At 50.5% G+C, this 20211-nt stretch overlaps 1 protein-coding gene across 4 annotated transcripts in view; it reads left to right on the forward strand.

The window, feature by feature from the left end:
* Positions 1-2180: 2180 nt before the first annotated feature.
* LOC137643943 (BTB/POZ domain-containing protein 6-B-like) overlaps positions 2181-20211 on the forward strand; it is a 198488-nt gene continuing 180457 nt past the window's right edge. The window contains exon 1 of one of the 4 annotated variants that reach the window (XM_068376717.1): positions 2181-2203. The gene's annotated coding sequence lies outside the window, so the exon portion shown is untranslated. Of the gene's footprint in view, positions 2204-2285; positions 2417-2758; positions 2928-20211 lie in introns of those variants that run through there. The other 3 variants (XM_068376713.1, XM_068376715.1, XM_068376716.1) reach the window with 3 other exon arrangements.

Below are 20211 nucleotides of genomic sequence, written 5' to 3' on the forward strand. Positions count from 1 at the left end.
ACATACATAGAACAAGGCACTTCCCCCAATTTTGGGGGGTAGCCAACATCAAACAAATGAAACAAAAAAGGGGACGTCTCCTTTCTATATTCCTCCCAGCCTGACAAGGGACTCAACCGGGTTCGGGTGGTACTGCTAGGGTGGCACAGCCCACCCTCCCACATTATGCACCACAGATGAAGCTTCATAATGCTGAATCCCCTACTGTTGCTACAGCACCGGAGGAAGCAGCAGGGCCTACCGGAACTGTGTCACAATCGCTCGTCATTCATTCCTATTTCTAGCACGCTCTCTTGCCTCTCTCACATCTATCCTCCTATCACCCAGAGCTTCCTTCACTCCATCCATCCACCCAAACGTTGGCCTTCCTCTTGTACTTCTCCCATCAACTCTTGCATTCATCACCTTCTTTAGCAGACAGCCATTTTCCATTCTCTCAACATGGCCAAACCACCTCAACACATTCATATCAACTCTAGCTGCTAACTCATTTCTTACACCCATTCTTACCGTCACTACTTCGTTCCTAACCATATCTACTCGAGATACACAAGCCATACCCCTTAGACACTTCATCTCAAATGCATTCAATTTCTGTCTCTCCGTCACTTTTATTCCCCACAACTCCGATCCATATATCACAGTTGGTGCACTCACTTTCTCATACAGAACTCTCTTTACTTTCATGCCCAACCCTCTATTTTTTACTACTTCCTTAACTACCCCCAACGCTTTGCATCCTTCATTCACTCTCTGATGTACATCTGCTTCCACTCTACCATTTGCTGCAACAACAGACCCCAAGTACTTACACTGATCCACCCCCTCAAGTAACTCTCCATTCAACATGACATTCAACCTCGCACCACCTTCCCTTCTCGTAAATCTCATAACCTTGAGAGTTAATACTCTCAACTTCCTTCTCTCACACACCCTTCCAAATTCTGTCACTAATCGGCCAAGCTTCTCTTCTGCGTCTGTAACCAGTAGAGTATCATCCGCTAATAACAACTGATTTACCTCCCATTCATGGTCATTCTCGTCTACCAGTTTCCCCTGTCTCAGTCCCACTCTCACCGGAAACCAATCACTCACTTCATTTCCTATCCTAACACATGCTTTACTACCTTTGTAGAAACTTTTCACTGCTTGCAACAACCTTCCACCAACTCCATATAACCTCATCACATTTCACATTGCTTCCCTATCAACTCTATCATACGCTTTCTCCAGATCCATAAACGCAACATACACATCCTTACCTTTTGCTAAATATTTCTCGCATATCTGCCTAACGGTGAAAATTTGATTTATACAACCCCTACCTCTTCTAAAACCACACTGTACTTCTAAGATTGCATTCTCTGTTTTATCCTTAATCCTAATAATCAGTACTCTACCATACACTTTTCCAACAACACTCAACAAACTAATACTCCTTGAATTACAACAATCATGCACATCTCCATTATCCTTGTATATTGGTACAATACCCAATCTACTGGTACCGTTAATAACACAAAACACACATTTAACAATCTCACCAACCATTCAAGTACAGTCACACCCCCTTATTGTATAAACAGGATATATAAACTTTGATGGGAAATTGGAGAATTTGTTATGTGAGGGCAGATGCATATTTATATAATTTCAAATTGATGAATGCACCTCTATGTAGTACCTATAATTTAGTGGAATATTATTTTTCATTAGGATTAGTTGTAAGTTGTAAGAAGTACTATATTCAAAGAAACGTGCTAAAATGTATTTAACAAGATTCAAATTCAACTGCTCTTTAAATAATTTACTAGGAAAATAGAGAGATAAGGAGATGGAGGAGAGGGTGAACAAGGTTTCATGGATTTTTCTACCAAAACTAATATGCTAAACACATTAAGATAATTTGTAAAATTAACCAACGATTAGAGGAATAATGAATAAACATAGTCTAAAAACACATATGAATGATATATTTCTTTTTGTAATAAGCCTCCATTTAATGCTATGATCTGAGCGTCTGGGTAAAGAAATCAAAAGAATTTACGTTTAAATACTAAGACAAAAAAGATCTTATATATATGTTTGACCAGAGTTAAACAAAATCAGCGGAAGGGGACCCATATACTGCATCTTTTAGAAAATATACAGTAAGGCGTTGATCTTCGTGCAATGGAATTAACTTACCATTCGTTTCCTTTTGGTAAGGATATAACATGAATTTACTTCAAACATTCATTGTTTATCAGTCAATAGTTTTAATGTTTTCATTTTGGTCTCTTGTTTAGAGTAGACATTAAAGGTTGAGGCATGTCTGATATCTCCTGCTAAAATGGAAGAAGAAGAAAAAGAAAATAAACAAGATGGCGAGTGTCGAGTTATATTTTTCTCTTGTTCAATAATGAATCTTTTCGTGGTAAGGATTCTAAATTTGATTCACTTATGATTCCTTTGTTGTTATCTAAATCTGTTACCTAGTATTAGGATTTACTCTTGATGGTGTAGTTGCTTATAGGATTGGCTATCCTATCCTATGCTACGTTGGGATTAGTGGTCATCTACCGTAGAGTTTTTCTTCTTTTTTTATTGTAAATATTTACTGTAGCACAATATTCCTAAGTAAAAAAAATAAGTGTTCCTGATGTGTAGATCAATAGGGTTTTAGTGGTGTATTTAGGATAGCGACCACCTGTATGTATGGTTACGGCTAACTTAGAATAGGGCGGTGTATAGGAGGTCCCAAATGGGTGTTAGCCAATCCGTTTGGCGAGTAGGTAAGGACACGGCTTGTAGGTTAGGTTAGGGGGAAATGTTTAGGGGAGTTGACATCCCTTTTTGATGAACACTGGAGGAACTGCCCGCTGATATACAAAGGCTCCCATTCGTTGAAACCCATAACCATGAATCACTGGATAACAACAACCGAGGTAAACAAATTGTGGTAAAGTTTTACTGTATTACAGATTATCATTTTGAACATAAAATATATGTTTTCCTGTAGTAAATAATGCGATTTAACCGAATTTGACCTTCATTTCAACCACAAACAATCAGAACAACCAGTTCGTCTAACTTTAAGTAGCCAGTTGTTGTTGTTGCGGTTGAAATGAAGGTGAAAACCGGTTGAATCACGTTATTTACTACAGGAAAACATATATTTTCTGTTAAAATGTTTAAATATAATGGCTTTTGTTCCAATTAGGCCTCGTTTAGCTCACCAGAAAACAAAAACATTAAGAACGTATGTATTGGCAAATGGTAATATTGAGCCGCTCACGCTAACATTAGCAACACTAAATATAATGGTTCTTGTTCCGCCATCGGCTCGCTCCGCTCGCATGAAAATAATACATCAAGCGCGTATTTACTGGCAAGCGGTAATGTTGAGCTGCGCACGCTAAAAAACTAGTAAAACTAACACATTAAAATTAAAGAAATTAATGACTTACTTTTATGACCGCCAAGATGAAACTTGTGGGTCACTGGGATGTAGTGACTGTGACGTCTTAACTTCTTTATAACCACATCGCCGTTTCTTCTTTGTCTTAGATATCTTAGTTTTAGTACTGCACTTGGGACACTGTAAACGTTGGGCTATTACATTATGAGGTTTAAGAAAATGATCAACATTGGAATTCACCGAAATGCTTTCAAGTATGGAATACTGCAGTCGTTACAAGTTTCTATAACTTCCATCGTAGAATACGCAAAAAGACCTCACTTGAACTAACAAAGACCTGACTTGGACAAAGGTTTCCACGGAAAAGGGTTTGTTGGAAGGTGGGGGTTAGGAAATATTAACCCCCATGTGCAAACTTTCCATATGTATGGGTTCGTGATTGGTTAACGGAAAAACATTGGAGTCTAGAGAGTAAACATGAATGAACCAGCATGGGAAACTTGTCCAGAGCAAGTATTTATGTGAAATCTGGGCGTGACAAGGTAATAACAAAATGTATAAAAGTAATATGGAAAGATAAAATGGAGTGTATGATAAATAATATTTAATGGGAATATAAAATAAGGTGATTTTATAAGATATCGGATAGTAAAACGTGTGAGTCTTGGGTAAAACGAAATATGTATACGTGGGTGTTACATTAAAGGAATGGTATAGTTGTACTGGATCAAGTAAAATACTTGATTAAACCGGGTAAAGGAGAATACAGTACTTGAATGTGGCGGGTAAAATGACGTAGGGGAAATTGGAAAATGGGGAGGGGTTATAAGAGAAGAAGTAATCCTATTGGTGGAGGCGGAGTTTATGCGCAGGTGGCAGGAGTTTATGCGCAGAAGGTCGAAAACTGCTATGTACAAACGAACGAATGAGAGCCACTACAAATGACCCGTAGAATGTCAATAATTGAAAAATATACCAGTAGTATAGGATATAGGTAATTAGCGTATTTTTTCATCAGTTTATAGAGAGAGAGAGAGAGAGAGAGAGAGAGAGAGAGAGAGAGAGAGAGAGAGAGAGAGAGAGAGAGAGAGAGTGTGTGTGCCTCCTTCACCTTGTAAAGAAATCAGTACAAACCAAAGAAAATAAAAGTTGCTCTATTGAATAACTTGATTTTCCTTCTGGAACCCCATGCAGGGGAAGAAGAAGAAAATAGGGCCAGCTATTCTTACCTTTCATTCTTGGACTTAAGTTGCAACCTATGTTTAAGATGAGATGCTTCTTGTCTCATAAGGGAGCTAGGCTTGCTTTACAACCTGTTGAGCAGGTACCACAGGTCCCAAGTAGAATTTGTCCCAGAACTTGTGGGTAAACTCGCGCAGGAAGTGGTGAAGGTTATCTGATGTTTCCAGACTTATGAATTCAGAACTTTTACCACAGACGATGTTCCTACTCATGCTGGCTTTGGTCAAGAGAGTTAGTGAACTGCATGGTCTTTTTTACGATATCGCCCATTCAAGGCACGGGGAGATATAATTCTCAGTTGTTCCATAACTGAATACAAACCATGCTATTTACATGGGGTAATTACTTCGGCTTAGCTGAAATGACGAGCCATAAAGTTTAAACGAGGGTTTCCTACCCCACCGCTAGTTAGCGGGGGTTAGGGAGGGGTAGCTAGCTACCCCTCCCCCCTCACACACACCGGTGATTAGCTCACTTTACTTTTGGCTCGAAGAGACGACAGACTTGTCAGCGCTCTCCTCTCTGTTGACTGCCATAATTTTGTTTGCTTTTTCTTTTCAGTGTGTGTATGAAGTTGGCCTCTATTACTCCTTATGCGTACGTGCCCTGGACCTCTCGGCCGCCCTTGTGGGACCTTTATGTCGGCCGTGGAAACGGATCCTCACTCTTTATGCTTTCAGTGTAGGGGCCAACGGTGTGATAGGTCTAATTTGTCCATTGAGTGTAGGGAGTGGTCTACCTCCCAGTAGGAGAGGTTTGCCCAGCGACGTAAGAAGAAGGCTAAAAGGGATCTTTCTCCTTCCGAGGCTTCTCGGAAGAGAGAAAATCCCAAGTCTTCTTCTTCCGCCGCCCATTCCTCCTCCGAAGCTCCCGCTCGGGCGGCCTCTTCCAAGAGGCCGGCGAGTGGTAGCGTAGACCGTAATGTTGTTGTCATTAACCGATCCCGTGGTGAGGGAGAGGTCGTTGCCTCCCATAGAGAGGCGGCTGCCCCTTCCCCCTCGGAGGAGGTGGTTGTTTCTAACAATGATCTTTTTCAGCTTTGGGCTTCCTTGGGGCTGCAGGGTTCGCCCACCAAGGAAGCCCTGTTTGACATGATCAAACGGGGTGCGGCCGCCGAACAATCGTCAACTTCATCGGAGATAGATCCTCTTTCTGTGGTTGACGTTGTTGTGTCTGGCCAAACACCCGTTCCTGTGGCTGCGGTAGCGGAAGGCTCTTTCTCCCCCTCCGAACATACTTCGAGGGAGCAGCTTAGTCCCACGGTCTCTCCTTCCGTTGAGACTCCCTCTTGGGGGAGTTCTCTGGTAGAGACGCCTCTTCGGAGGCCCGTTGATGGTCAGCCTGCTGATCCCACGGCCCCTCGTGGGCGTGTAAGGCGGAAGGCTCGTCCTCCCCTTTGCCGTAGAGGCCTTCCTTCCCCCTTTAAAGGGGTTAGGAGGCGCCTCTTCGGCTCGTCGTCACCACAGTCCTCTGCGGAGAAGACGACTCGCCGCTCTACTGACCTGCTTGCTACCAACCTTGATCTCTCCGGGGATCGTTCGCGATCCCCTTCGGAGGATGGTCGTCCTTCGGGACAAGGTGAGCTGTCGCCCAGACCTTCGACATCCAAAGCTGCTGACGCGCTTTACGCGCCATTTGAGACTGCCACTGCGCAATCTCCAGGCCCTTCGGGGTCTCAGGGACCTGAGCGCGAAACTGCACCTCTCGCCCCTAAGTGTAAGGCTCCGCCTGCGCACCCTCCTGCTGTCGTTCCTGATGTTCCTGATGTTCCTGACAAAGCGCCTCGGTGCTCACCCTTAGGCGTTCGCGCCGCTGTTCCTGTTGTACGCCAGGGTTCCCATGCGCGCCCACGCCCATCGGCGCCCCGTCGCCCTCCAGCAGTTCTTGAAGTAGCGCGCAAGCGCCCAACTGCGCAGACGCACCCTGCTCCTGATATAGTGCCGCCGCGCTCACCTGCGCACTCGCGGCCAGTTCCTGATATGGCGCCTACGCGTCCACCGGTTCCCCAGCGGCCTCCTGCGCCTACGCGCCCTCCAGCACCTCGCCGCCCCCCTGTTCCTGTTTCATCGCATGCGATCCAAGAGGTTCCTGAGTTGGCGCACAGGCGCCCTCAGGTTCCTACGGACTCGTCGCGCCCCGCGGGGGATAGACGCGATACGCGTCCCCGCGCGATTCCAGCTCCAGCGCTCACGCGCACTCCAACGCGCCCACCTAGGGAGGTTCGCGATACGAGGGAGGCTCGCGATACGAGAGAGGTTCGCGATGAGCGCCCGCGCGCAGTTCCTGTTCCAGCACCAATGCGACCACGCGTCGCGACGACTCAGCTCGTCGCCCCAGAGGTTGCCAAACCAGCGCACGGGCGCTCACGGCCGCCTCTGGAACCGCGCGAATCTACTTCAGATACGATCGCGCCCGACGCGCCAAAATCGCGCCCTGTTCCTGCTACACGCCCCGTGCCTGTATTTAAGACAGCGATGGTTGCTCAACTAACTCCACGATCGCCAGCGCAACTAACGCTTCCACAGGCGAGTAGGCCGGTCCTTCCAGACCGTCGCCAAACCTCTCGCCCCCAGGTCGCTCGTGACCCTGCTCCAGCGCTATCGCGCCCTCGGCCGGTTCTGCCGGACACGTGCTCGGGCGCTCCCGTTATCTCACGCCCTTCGGGGCCGCACCAGGTCGCTGCGCGACAACGCGTTCAGCCTCCTCCTGTTCCAGCTCATGATCGCCGCACGCCTACACCATCACCTACGCACTCTCGCGACCATGTTCCCGTTCAAGCTGCCGTGCGCTCCCGCTCTGTCGCCAGCGCGCCACCGTGCCATCGCTCCTGACCATCCACCTGCGCACCCTCGAGGCAGTCCCCGCCCACGCCCACGCGGGTGCGCTCGCGCGATTTTCCAGCTTCGCGCCCTTCTTTCACGCGCGACCCTGCTCTGGGCCCGATACACGAGCCCCAGCGCGATCGCCGACAGGCGGATTCTTCCTTGTCGCGTTCCCCTCCTTGCAAGCGCAGACCAGCGCGCTCGCCAGAGGGGGAGCGCTCCCCAAACAGGTCTAGGGATTCTTCTCTTACAGCCCTGCAGGCGAACCCTCGTTTGTCGACTCCTCCTAGGGATCCCTCGATCCCCTTCCCTCCAGAGGGAGTGTCAGACAGCGCTGCTGTCAGTCAACAGCCCTGGTTCGACACCCTATTCAGAGCTCTCGTGCGGGCGATCAAGCCAGCCCTCTCTGATTCGGGTCGCGAGCCAGCGGCAGCTTCCTCCCCCGTGAAGAATAAAAGAGGAGTCTCTCCCGTGGATCCTCCTCCGAGGCCTATGCTGTCCCCGCGCAGATCCTTACGCAAGGCTCCTACTCCCCTTCAGACCTTCTCGCCCTCCCCTGCGGAGGAGGATTACCCTTCCTCAGGAGAGTCGGTTGAGCAGGAATACTCCCCCATCGCACCAGTGGAGGAGGTTCCTCCTCTTCCCGAGAGGTCTCCTCGTCCCGAGGTGGAGAAGGACCTGCCTCCTTCGCTTCTAGAGTCCTGTATCCCGCCCAGGAGGAAACCTAAGGACTCTAAGACGATTCCCAAATCGTCAGCTAGGATCAGACAGGAACAGCCCAGAGCCGTCGAGGATGTCCACGTTTCCCCCCAGGAAGAGCCTCTGGGGACCGGAGACTTCGCTGCCAGTCCGACAGGAGGCGAGCACCAGGAGTCAGAACATGCGTTCTGGCAAGTCCTGACCCTCATGAGGAACCTTAATGGGATTCCAGACCCTGAGGTCCTACCTCGTGAAGGTAAGGACACGGTCCTGGGTCACGTCTACGGCACTCAAAAACCCTCTAGGGCCAGCGCAGCATTGCCCTGGTCCCAAGGGATGAAGAGTGCCAGAGACAAGATCGAGGGCCAGCTCGCGGAGCTTGCCTCCTCCAGCAGATCGAGTGCCGGGAATAAGCTCCTCCCTCCTCCTCGAGTCCATCAGAGGAGGTACTTTGAGATCCTCGAGGAGTCTTCGCTGAGTCTTCCCTTGCATCACTCCTTGGAAGAACTCACAGGGGGAGTCCCTCTTGAGAGACTCCAACCAGCACGTGTCCTTCTCAGCCACTGAGATCCAGAGCCAGGAGAAGGTCATCAAGTGCGCCATGCAGGCCACTTCATGGCTCGACATCTGGCTGGGGTCTCTGGGCATCCTGGTGGGGTCCGAGGACCTCTCCAAGGAAAGCACCAGGAAAGCGCTGGAAACCTTTCTCCTCTCGGGCACTCGGACCATCGAGTTTTTGTCTCACCAAGTCTCGAGCTTGTGGGCCAACACGATCCTCAAGCGCCGGGACGCTGTGGCTGAGGGGTTCCACCATAAGGTTCCCAGCGCCGAGTCTAGCAGGCTCAGACACTCTTCCGTTCTCGGTAAGAGCTTGTTCGAGCCTAAGGACGTGGAGCTCACTGCCGAGAGGTGGAGGAAATCCAACCAGGATTCCCTCATCCATAGGGCCCTGACATCGAGGCCCTACAAGCCTCCGGCAGTCCAGCAGCCCCATCCTGCCAAGGACACAAAGAAGACGACAGTAGCAGCGAAGCCCAAGGTGTCTAAGCCCTTTCCTGCCAAGAGCAGGAGGGGCAAGAAGTCCTCCAGGGGAGGCAAGAACCCTAGAGGTACCGGCCGAGGTCGGAAGCGCTAGGGTTGGCAATCCCCCTGCATGTCCACCAGTGGGGGGATGCCTTCAGAGTTGCGCAGCAACTCGGGGCGGATGCCTGGACGGTCTCCGTGATCTCTCTAGGGTATCGCGTCCCGTTCACAGCATCTCTCCCTCCCCTGACAGCGAATCCAGTGTCGTTGAGCTCTTTTGCCATGGGATCGGCAAAAGGGCAGGCCCTTCGGGCCGAAGTCCAGACCATGTTGGAGAAGGACGCTCTCCAGGAGGTCGTGGACGGGTCCCCAGGCTTCTACAGTCGACTCTTTCTTGTGAGAAAGGCGTTTGGAGGCTGGAGACCAGTCATCGACCTCTCGACCCTGAACGGGTTTGTCAAGCAGACTCCGTTCAGTATGGAGACGGCAGACACGGTCAGACTTGCAGTGAGACCACGAGACTTTATGTGCACACTGGATTTGAAGGACGCGTACTTCCAGATCCCAATCCATCCGTCTTCAAGGAAGTACCTGAGATTTTGCCTAGACAACAAGATCTACCAGTTTAAGGTGCTGTTTTTCGATCTCTCCACAGAGCCTCAGGTGTTCACCAGAGTCTTCACCATCATCTCTTCATGGGCTCACAGGATCGGCATCCGTCTCCTTCGTTACCTGGACGACTGGCTGATCCTGGCAGACTCGGAGGCATCCCTTCTTCGCCACCGAGACAAGCTCCTCGAAGTTTGCCAGGATCTGGGGATTGTGGTAAACCTCGAGAAGTCCTCTCTGCAGCCCTCTCAGAAACTGATATATCTAGGCATGATCATAGACACCAATCTTCACAAAGCCTTCCCATCAGACGAAAGGATAGCAAGGCTGAGGAAGGTTGCGAAACCTTTCCTCAATCGAGAAGAACTCCCAGCCCAATCGTGGCTTCGTCTCCTCGGCCACTTCTCCTCTCTGACCCGTCTCGTCCCCAACAGTCGCCTCAGAATGAGATCCCTTTAGTGGCGACTGAAGTCTCGGTGGAGTCAAGGACTCGACTCCCCGGACATCCTGATCCCCATGGGATCTGCGGAACGAGCAGACCTCGAGTGGTGGGTGGCAGACGAGAACCTACGAAAGGGAGTGGATCTTCTCGTCTCTACCCCGGATTTGATGCTGTTTTCGGACGCATCAAACAAGGGGTGGGGGGCCCACGTTATGAACCACAGGGCCTCAGGCCTGTGGTCAGAATCAGAAAAGTACCTTCACATAAACCTGCTGGAGATGAAGACCGTTTTCCTGGCCCTTCAGAAGTTCCACCAAGTCCTGGCGGGCCACTCCGTAGTGGTGATGAGCGACAACACCACGGTAGTGGCTTCCATACACTCTTTGTCCTTATTGTAGGGGCCAGCGGTGTGATAGAAATAAAGTGTGTGGTGAGTGTAGGGAGTGGTCTACCTCCCAGTGGGAGAGGTTTTCTCGGCTCCGGAAGAAGAAGTCCTGGCGGGATATTTCTCCTTTGAAGCTTTCTTTGAAAGGAGAAAATCCCAAGGGCTCTTCTTCCGTGGCCCAAACCTCCTCCGAAGATCCCACTTGATCGGTTTCTTCCGAGAAACTGTCGAGTGGTAGCGTAGGCCATAGTTCTGTTGCCCGATCTCGGGGGAGGATTTAAATATTCATGTATCTAATGATGATTTGTTTCAGCTTTGGGCTTCCTTGGGGCTTGAGGGTTCGCCCTCCAAGGAAGCCTTGTTTGACATGATCCGGTTGGGGGCTGCTGTCAAACAATCGCCGACTTTAGCAGAGGTTGATCCTCTGTCTATCGTCGACGTTGTCGTGGCAGAGGCTTCCGATGCGTTATCTTAAACCTCTGCTCGTGATGATCCTGCTGTAGCTGAAGGCTTAGTTCCTCCCTCTGCACATCCTTCAAGGGAGGAACTAAGTCCAACGGTCTCTCCTACCAGTGATTCTCCCCCTCGGGGGATTTCACTCACAGAGAATCCTCTTCGGAGGACTGCTGTTGGTCAGCCCGCTGACTCCACGGCCCCCAGGGGGCGTTTAAGGCGTAAAGCCCCTCTTCCTCTTCGCCGTAAAGACCTTCCTTCACCTCACAAGGGTGTTAGGAGGCGCCTCTTCGGTTCATCGTCTCCGCAGTCCACTGCAGAGGAACCTCGCCATCGTTCTCCGACTCTCCCAGCTACAACCATGGACCCCTCTGCAAATCGTTCACGATCTCCTTTGGTGGAAGGTCGTCCTTACAAAGGACACGCCGACCTTCCACCCGTCAGACCTGCTGACCTGCCATTGCCGTTCCTGGCTGCTGACAATCTGTGGGCGCCAACGCATCCTGTTGTAAAACGGGCAACGGTCCCTTCGGGGCATCAAGGGCGTATGCGCAAGATAGTGCATACGTCTCTTACGTGCCAATGCTAACCTGCGCCCCAGCGCTCACCTGCGCGTCAGTGCTCACCTGCGTGCCAGCGCTCTCCAGATCACCAATGCGCTACTGCGCGCCATGCGCGCCTCTTTTCTCCTGCACGCCAGCGCTCGCCTGCGCGCCCGCGCTCTCCGCGCCAACGATATCCTGCGCACCCACGATCTTCTGATCTGGGTGCAGTGGGGAAGCTACCTTCTTCCCCTGCTCGCCGCCAGTGCTCACCAACGCGCCAGCGATCGCCAACACGCCATCCATCGCCAGCGATCGCCAACGCGCCATCCATCGCCAGCGATCGCCAACGCGCCATCCATCGCCAGCGCTCGCCAACGCGCCATCCATCGCCAGCGCTCGCCAACGCGCCATCCATCGCCAGCACGTCTGTGCGCGCAGTCTGCGACGCGCCACGAGGTTTCGCACGCGTGCCCACACCCATCGCCACAGCCTGATGTGTGCTCTCATGAGCGCCCGCGCGCAAGAGATGTGTCTCCTGCACACGCGCGCCCAATGGTATCGCCCGCACGGGCTCTTCGGCCGGACCCTGCGTGCGAGCGCTTATCCATCCTTCAGCGCACCCTCTGCCTTCTCCAGCTCGCGCCCCTGTTCGCCATCGCTCGCCCTCGTGCGCCCGCGCCAACAGTCTCCTGCGCGCAACCCAGGGCATTTCCCATTGTGCAAGCGCCAGCACACTCCGCAGCGCAATCCTCAACCCCCCACGTGCGAGGCTGCAGGACAACGCGCGACCAGGCCATCATCGTTCCCCCCCCCCCCGCGCAAGCGCAGATCAGCGCGCTCGCCGGCAGGGGGGAAGATTCCAGAAAGGTCCAGGGACTTTTCTTCTCCGTCATCTTTTCAGGCGAACCACCCTTTGGTAACTCCTCCTAGGGATCGGTTGAACCCCTTCCCTCCAGAGGGAGTTTCTGATAGCACAGCTGTCAGTCAGCAGCCTTGGTTTAGGTCCCTGGTCAGAGCGGTCATGCAGGCTTTTAAGCCTGTTCTCTCTGAGCTGGGCCACAAATCACTGGCAGCTTCTACTCCCCTGAAGAGGAAGAGAGGAGTGTCGAACGTGGTAACTTCTCCGAGGGCAAAGCTGACTCCTCGTAAGTCCTTGAGGAAGGCCTCCTCACCCCCTCAGACTTTCACTCCCTCCCCTTTGGACGAAGATTTCCCGTCCTCAGGGGAGTCACGTGAGGTGAGGCGTTCCTCCATTGCACCAATGAGGGAAACCCCACTTCGCGCCTGAAAGTCTTCTCGGGTAGGGGTGGAGAAGAGCCTCCCACCATTGTTGTTGGAGTCCTGCATCCCTCCCAGGAGGGAGTCGAAGGACTCTAAGACTGTGCCGAAGTCATCTTCAAGGCTTAGACCGGAGCCAGCCAAGCACTTGGAAAACGTCCACGAGTCCCCCCAAGAAGAGCCTTTGGGGACAGGAGACTTCGCTACTAGCCCTTCAGGAGGAGAGCTGCAGGAGTCAGAGCATGCGTTCTGGCAGGTTTTGACCCTTATGAGGAATCTCAATGGGTTTGCGGATCCAGAGATTCCCCCTCGTGAGGGCAAAGACACGGTCTTGGACCGAGTCTTTGGGACTCAAAAACCCTCGAAGGCCAGTGCGGCTTTGCCCTGGTCTCAAGGGGTTAAGAGTGCCAAAGACAAGGTTGAAGCCCAGCTCTCCGAGCTTGCCTCCTCCAGCCGATCCAGCGCCGGCAACAAACTCCTCCCACCTCCTCATGTCCAACAGAGGAGGTACTTTGACATTGTTGAGGAGACTTGTTTAGCTCTTCCCCTACACCACTCCTTGGTAAAGCTTACCAGGGGAGTCCCTCTAGAGAGAGACTCCAACCGGCAGGTCTCGTTCTCGGCGACGGAGATCCTTACCCAGGAGAAGGTAGCGAAGTCTGCCATGCAGGCAACTTCGTGGCTGGACATCTGGCTAGGGTCCCTAGGCATCCTGCTACGTTCAGAGGACTTGTCCAAAGAAAGTACCAGGAAGACCATGGAGACCATTTTACTCTCAGGCACTCACACGATCGAGTTTCTAGCCCGCCAAGTTTCGAACTTGTGGGCTTATACCATCTTGAAACGTCGAGATACAGTGTCTGAGAGATTCCACCAAAAGGTCCCCAATACCGAGATCAGGCTCAGACATTCTTCCGTTATGGGGAAGAACTTGTTCGAGCCTAAGGACGTGGAGCAGGCAGCTGAGAGGTGGAGGAAGTCCAACCAGGACTCTCTCCTAAATAGGGCTCTAACATCAAATCCCTATAAACCTCCAGCACCCCAGCAACCACGTCCTACCAAGATCACGAAACCGGCAGCTGCAGCGAAGACGACGGTGTCTAAGCCCTTCCCTGTCAAGGACAAGAAAGGCAAAAAGTCCTCCAGGAGAGGAAAGAATCCTAGAGGGAGCGGGCGAGGCCCCAAACGCTAGGATTGGCAGTCCCCCTGCATATCTACCAGTGGGAGGATGCCCTCAAAGTTGTACGAACAGGTGGCAGCAACTCGGGGCCGATTCCTGGACGATTTCTGTAATCAGTTAAAGATATCGCGTCCCGTTCACAACATCTCTACCTCCCCTGACAGCGGATCCAGTGTCGTTGAGCTCCCTTGCTATGGGATCGGCAAGGGGGCAAGCCCTTCGGGCAGAAGTCCAGACCATGTTGAAGAAGGGCGCTCTCCAAGAGGTTCTCGACGGGTCCCCAGGTTTCTTCAGTCGACTCTTTCTTGTAAGGAAGGCGTCTGGAGGCTGGAGACCAGTCATTGACCTCCCAGCTCTGAACAGGTTTGTCAAGCAAACTCCGTTCAGCATGGAGACCGCAGACACGGTCAGACTTGCAGTGAGACCGCAAGACTTCATGTGTACACTGGACCTGAAGGACGCGTACTTCCAGATCCCAGTCCATCCATCTTCAAGGAAGTACTTAAGATTCAGCCTAGACAACAAGGTGTACCAGTTCAAGGTGCTGTGTTTCGGTCTCTTCACAGCACCACAGGTTTCTACTAGTGTTCACCCGAATATCGTCGTGGGCACGCAGGATCGGCATTCGTCTCCTCCGTTATCTGGACGACTGGCTGATCCTAGAAGACTCGGAGTCAACCCTTCTTCGACACCGAGACAAACTTCTGGGACTTTGCCAAGATCTGGGGATCATGGTAAATCTTGAGAAATCCTCTCTGCTTCCCACTCAGAGACTGGTATATCTAGGCATGATCATAGACACCAATCTCCACAAAGCCTTCCCATCAGACGACAGGACAGCAAGGCTGAGGAAGGTCGCAAGCCCTTTCCTCAGACGAGAAGAGCCTCCAGCCCAATCGTGGTTACGTCTCCTCGGTCACCTATCATCTTTGGCTCGTCTAGTTCCCAACGGTCGCCTCAGGATGAGATCCCTGCAATGGCGACTCAAGTCTCGGTGGAATCAGGGTTACGATTCCCTGGACGTCATGATCCCTATGGGTCCTGCGGAACAGACGGACCTTCAGTGGTGGGTGACAGACGAGAACCTACGAAGAGGAGTGGATCTTCTCGTTCTTCCCCCGGATTTGATGCTGTTTTCGGACGCCTCAAAGAAAGGGTGGGGGGCCCACGTTCTGCAACACAGGACCTCAGTTCTGTGGTCAGAATCAGAAAAGTGCCTCCATATAAATCTGCTAGAAATGAAGGCCGTATTCCTGGCCCTTCAACAGTTCCAACAGTACATGGCGGGTCACTCTGTGGTGGTGATGAGCGACAGCATCACAGTAGTGGCTTACATCAACAAGCAAGGAGGTACCTTTTCAAAGCAGCTATCCCATCTCGCAGTAGAGATACGAGATGGACCGAAGCCCACTCGATTCCACTATCAGCACGCTATATTCCAGGCAAGAGAAATGTGCTTGCTGACAGTCTGAGCAGAATGTCTCAGATAGTGAGTACCGAGTGGTCTTTGGATCATCTAGTAGCCAACAAAGTCCTGACTTTGTGGGGTTCCCCGACTGTGGATCTGTTCGCTACAGCGCTGAACTTCAAGCTTCCGCTGTACTGCTCCCCAGTCCCGGATCCCAAGGTGCTCTGGCAAGATGCCTTCCAACAACAGTGGGACAACATCGACGTATACGCCTTTCTCCTGTTCTGTCTGATGAGGAGGGTGCTCAGCAAGACCAGAATATCGGTCAATCTTTCAATGACCCTTATAGCTCCGCTATGGCATCACGCGGAATGGTTTTCGGACCTTCTGCTACTCCTAACGGAACTTCCGAGAGAACTCCCTCCGCGACACGAGCTACTCATACAGCCACACGCCAACATCTTCCACAAAGCCGTAGCTTCGCTCGACTTCGCGCCTGGAGAAAATCCAGCATCTCCTCGCTGAGAGAGAATTTTCGCAACAAGTTGCGATAAGGATGTCTGGACACCTGCGAAGGTCATCCGCATCTGTCTACCAGGCAAAGTGGGGAGTCTTCTATGGTTGATGTCGTGGAAGGGGTATCTCTCCACTCGATGCCACTATTCCAGAATTGCGTAGTTCTTCGTGTATTTGCGGGAAGAAATGCGCCTTTCAGTCTCGGCGGTGAAAGGCTATCGCTCAGCCTTAAGTCTAGCTTTCAGGCTCAAAGGAGTGGACATTTCTTCCTCGCTGGAACTTTCCCTACTCATACGAAGTTATGAACTTACCTGCCCTCAGTCGGAAGTGAGACCTCCTCCATGGAACGTGGTTCGAGTTCTCAGCTCTCTTAAGAGACCTCCCTACGAACTATTACGCCAGGCTTCAGATCGCCACCTAACTTAGAAGACGGCGTCAGCCAAGCGAGTCAGTGAACTTCATGGTCTCTCTTATGACATCGTCCATTCAAGGTGATGGGGGGAGGTAACGTTCAGATTCGTCTCTGAGTTTATTGCTAAGACTCAGAATCCGGGAGTGCCGGACCCTCGGTTCGACTCCTTCCAGATTTAGAGTCTTTATTCTGTAACAGATGACCCAGACCATCTCCTACTGTGTCCAGTAAGGAGTCTGAGGCTATATCTCAAAAGAACGACTGCAGTACGTCCCCAGGTGCAGGCATTGTTTGTGAGCACTGGGAGGACTAAGAGGAGGGTTACCAAGAATACCATCTCGGCATGGATTCCTAGGGTGATCCATCTGTCCCTTAATCCAGACGCTCCTCCGTCACGTCGCCCTAGAGCACATGACGTCAGGGGACGTGGCTACGTCCCTGGCCTTCAAGAAAAACTTTTCCGTGACGCAGGTGCTCCAAGCTGGGGTGTGGAGACGTCAGACGACCTTCACAGCCCACTACCTGCAAGACGTGACCCACAGGAGACTCGATACGTTTTCTATTGGCCCTGTGGTGGCTGCGCAACAGCTGGCTTAAAACCTCAGGCTCAGTAATAGACAAGTAGCGGAAGGTTGAGGGCATTGTTAGCTGGTCTTAGTCTGCATGAATGAAAAGGTATGTCTGGCCCTTATTCTTTTCTTCATCCTCGCCTCTCTTGGGGAAAGCAGCATCCTGGGTTCTCTGCACAGCTGACCTCGAACCACTGCAGGTAAACCATGTTTCCTTGTGTTCCTAGTACAGTGGAACCTCTACACACGAACGTATCTACATCCGAATTTTCCAACACCCGAAGTAAAATTCGAGCAATTTTTCGACTCTGCACCCGAATTTTATTTCGACACACAAAGTAAGCAATTTTCGTCGTACCGGTTGTATCCGAATTTTTCGACACACGAAGTACAATTCGAACACGTTCCTACTCTACACCCGAATTTTTTTTCGACACCCGAAGTAAACAATACCCGTACACGTAGATGGTACTCATAGCGCCGGATGTATTTTTTATTTCCGCCGATAGAAGGCAGCATTTCTACGTCGGAAGGACCCTCAATTAGCGTGGCTTGGGACATTCTTCTGTTCTCGGCGGCTTCGTGTGGTTGTGCCCTGTGCGTTCTGCTATTAACTGTGTTTTAATCGTGATTTTTTACGTTCATCCTTTTACGGTATTTTACGTAAATCATGGGTCCTAAAAGGCTTAGTTTCGCAAGTGGTAGTGGTAGTGGTGAGAAAAGGAATAAGGAAATGCTCTCTTTAGAAGTAAAGCAAGGAGTGAACTTGCAAAAGAACATCACGACGAACTTACTACAGAGGAGCTCAAGGAACTCCATGCTATGTCTGAGCACATGAGTGATGACAAGGAAGGGATCGAGGAGGTAGAACATGTGTTAGGTTCGGCGCAAATAAAAAAGGTGTTAGGAAAATATCAAGACGTGGTCGCCTTCATCAACAAATACCATCCAAAAAAATTGCAGGTTTGTCGTGCAGTTGCGCAGTTCGATGATGTTTCCCTAACTTATTTTCGAAACATTCTGAAAAGCTGTACCAAGCAACTTTCTATCGATAGCTTCTTTAAAAAACTACGAAGCAAACTCGTGATGAAGAGAAAGGAAGTGGTTCAAAGAAAACGGCAAAGAGTGAAGCGAAACAAAGTGAAACAAAGAAAACAGCAAAGATTGAAGAGAAAAAAATTCAATCAATTTTAAGTGTAAAGTGAAAGTGATTAAAATTAATCATCAAAAAGAAAAAAAGAAAATGTAAAAAAAAATATAAAATATAAAAATAAAAAATAAATGAGTTAAGTTAGGTTAAAGTTCACTTAGTGTAAGTTAGAATAAGTTCACTTAGTGTAAGTTAGAATAAGTTACGGTAGTGTACGTTTATCGTAGTCACCCTTTCTACCTCCTCGCCGCCCTACCGTCTTCTCTCTGCATAGCAAGACCGACACCTGCGCTGGACTTTCTAAGGTAAGTGATGCTAAAAACCCGTTTCTTATTTATTATTTCTTTATAATTATTCTTTTTTACATGTCTATTATCTAATTTAGTGTGCATTATTGTCATGTGTAATTATGTGTAGTAATTTATTAAGGAGTTATCATAGGTTTTTGAGCTCAACCATGGATTAATCCTATTTCAATGAATTCTTATGGGAAAATTCGTTTCTACAACCGAACATTTTCTACACCCGAAGTCGGTTGTGGAACGGATTAAATTCGTATGTAGAGGTACCACTGTATTAAGCTAATACTGTCACGTCCCCATACCCTGACGAGGTGGTATTGGGAGAGTCCTAGCCTAAAATTTCCATCTAAAGGACTACAGGTCAACTTCCTAGGACGAGTCACACTTCATACCTTCACACACAGCTTATGTAGGCCGCAGCCCTTGCGTAGCAAGGTTCTAGCGAGGTGCAGGGACTTCTTATTGTTGAGTGTTGACACACTCAGATACTGAGTCCCTGGGCAAAGCCAAAAGCCAGTACTGGCTGGGACTTTCCACCCTTCCTAACGGGTGAGTCACCCATATTAAATAGCGTGGTTTGTATGTGCAGTGCGTGGCTTGCAAAGCAAGTTTGTGAATAGTGATAGTAAAGGGGAGGGTGCGTCCGTTCGTGTCCGTTATAATCCCAGCCTAGAGACCTCTTCCATGGTTCCCAATCCCTGGGAGAAGGAATATCGAAAGGCGAAAGGATATGTCAGACCTTGATCAGCGAACAGACTTCCCCTCGAGCGATCCTGTTGACGATCCCCAGGACGCTCCCCCTCGCCACAGGAAAGGGGAGGTTAGAAAGCGTTCGTCCTTGTCGGATGATGCAAAACCGCGACGTGGTTGGCGTCAACCGCTTCTCTCAAGGCTGCTCAAGAGACGTATGTCTCCTGCTAAACCATCCTGCAGTAACTGGAGCTTGCTGGAAGTTTTTCTTTTAGTAGAAGACGACGTGCCAGCGTCAAAACAGTCGCGTGAGGCACATAGCTCATCGGAGGAAGAGGGTGCTCATTTTACTTCTGTGCACGCTTCTCCCCCTCCCCCAGATTGGGAGATGTCACAAGGACTTTCCCCTGGTGGTCACCCGACAATGGTTGACGGTCCCTTGCAGCGATCGTTATACAGTTCAGCTCGCGATAAGAATCGCGTCGCTCCTTCGCAGCAGTCTGAACGCGCGCAGGACACGCCGCAAGTGTCAGTTCTATCTGAACTGAAGAAGTCGATTACGTCTCTGTTTGACGTATACAGTTCATGAACAGAGGTATCTCGTAAAGAACCAAAGGACATCAACAGACCAAGGAAATGAGCTGCTGCTAACCAAGGATTTATCGGACAGCGAATTATTCCTGTGCTCAGCAACGCTCCCTCGCAGTGATCGCGACGCGTTTCGGGAAGCGACAAGGTTCTGGACGCTCCCTCGCGGCATGCTGGACACATGCAGCACGCTGGAAGCTTACAGCAACCTGGACGCATACAGCAGGATGTACGTATGCTGGACGCATGCAGTCAGGACTTGTCCCCGCAGCATGGTAGATAAGCAGTTCTCTTTCCTTCGCGACATGCTGAACGCACTGTTAACGCTTTCTCGCGTCAGGCTGTAAACATACAGCATGCGGGACGCACGCGAGCAGGATTTTCCCTCGCATCATGCGGGTCGCAATGTTGATGCTTCCTTGCAGCATGATGAAATTATGCTGGAAGCACTTGAACACGACTCTACTTCGAGACTTGCGGGACGCAAGCGTGACGCTT

This window comes from Palaemon carinicauda, chromosome 7 (genome assembly GCF_036898095.1).
Source record: "Palaemon carinicauda isolate YSFRI2023 chromosome 7, ASM3689809v2, whole genome shotgun sequence".
In the NCBI taxonomy this organism is placed as follows: domain Eukaryota; kingdom Metazoa; phylum Arthropoda; class Malacostraca; order Decapoda; family Palaemonidae; genus Palaemon; species Palaemon carinicauda.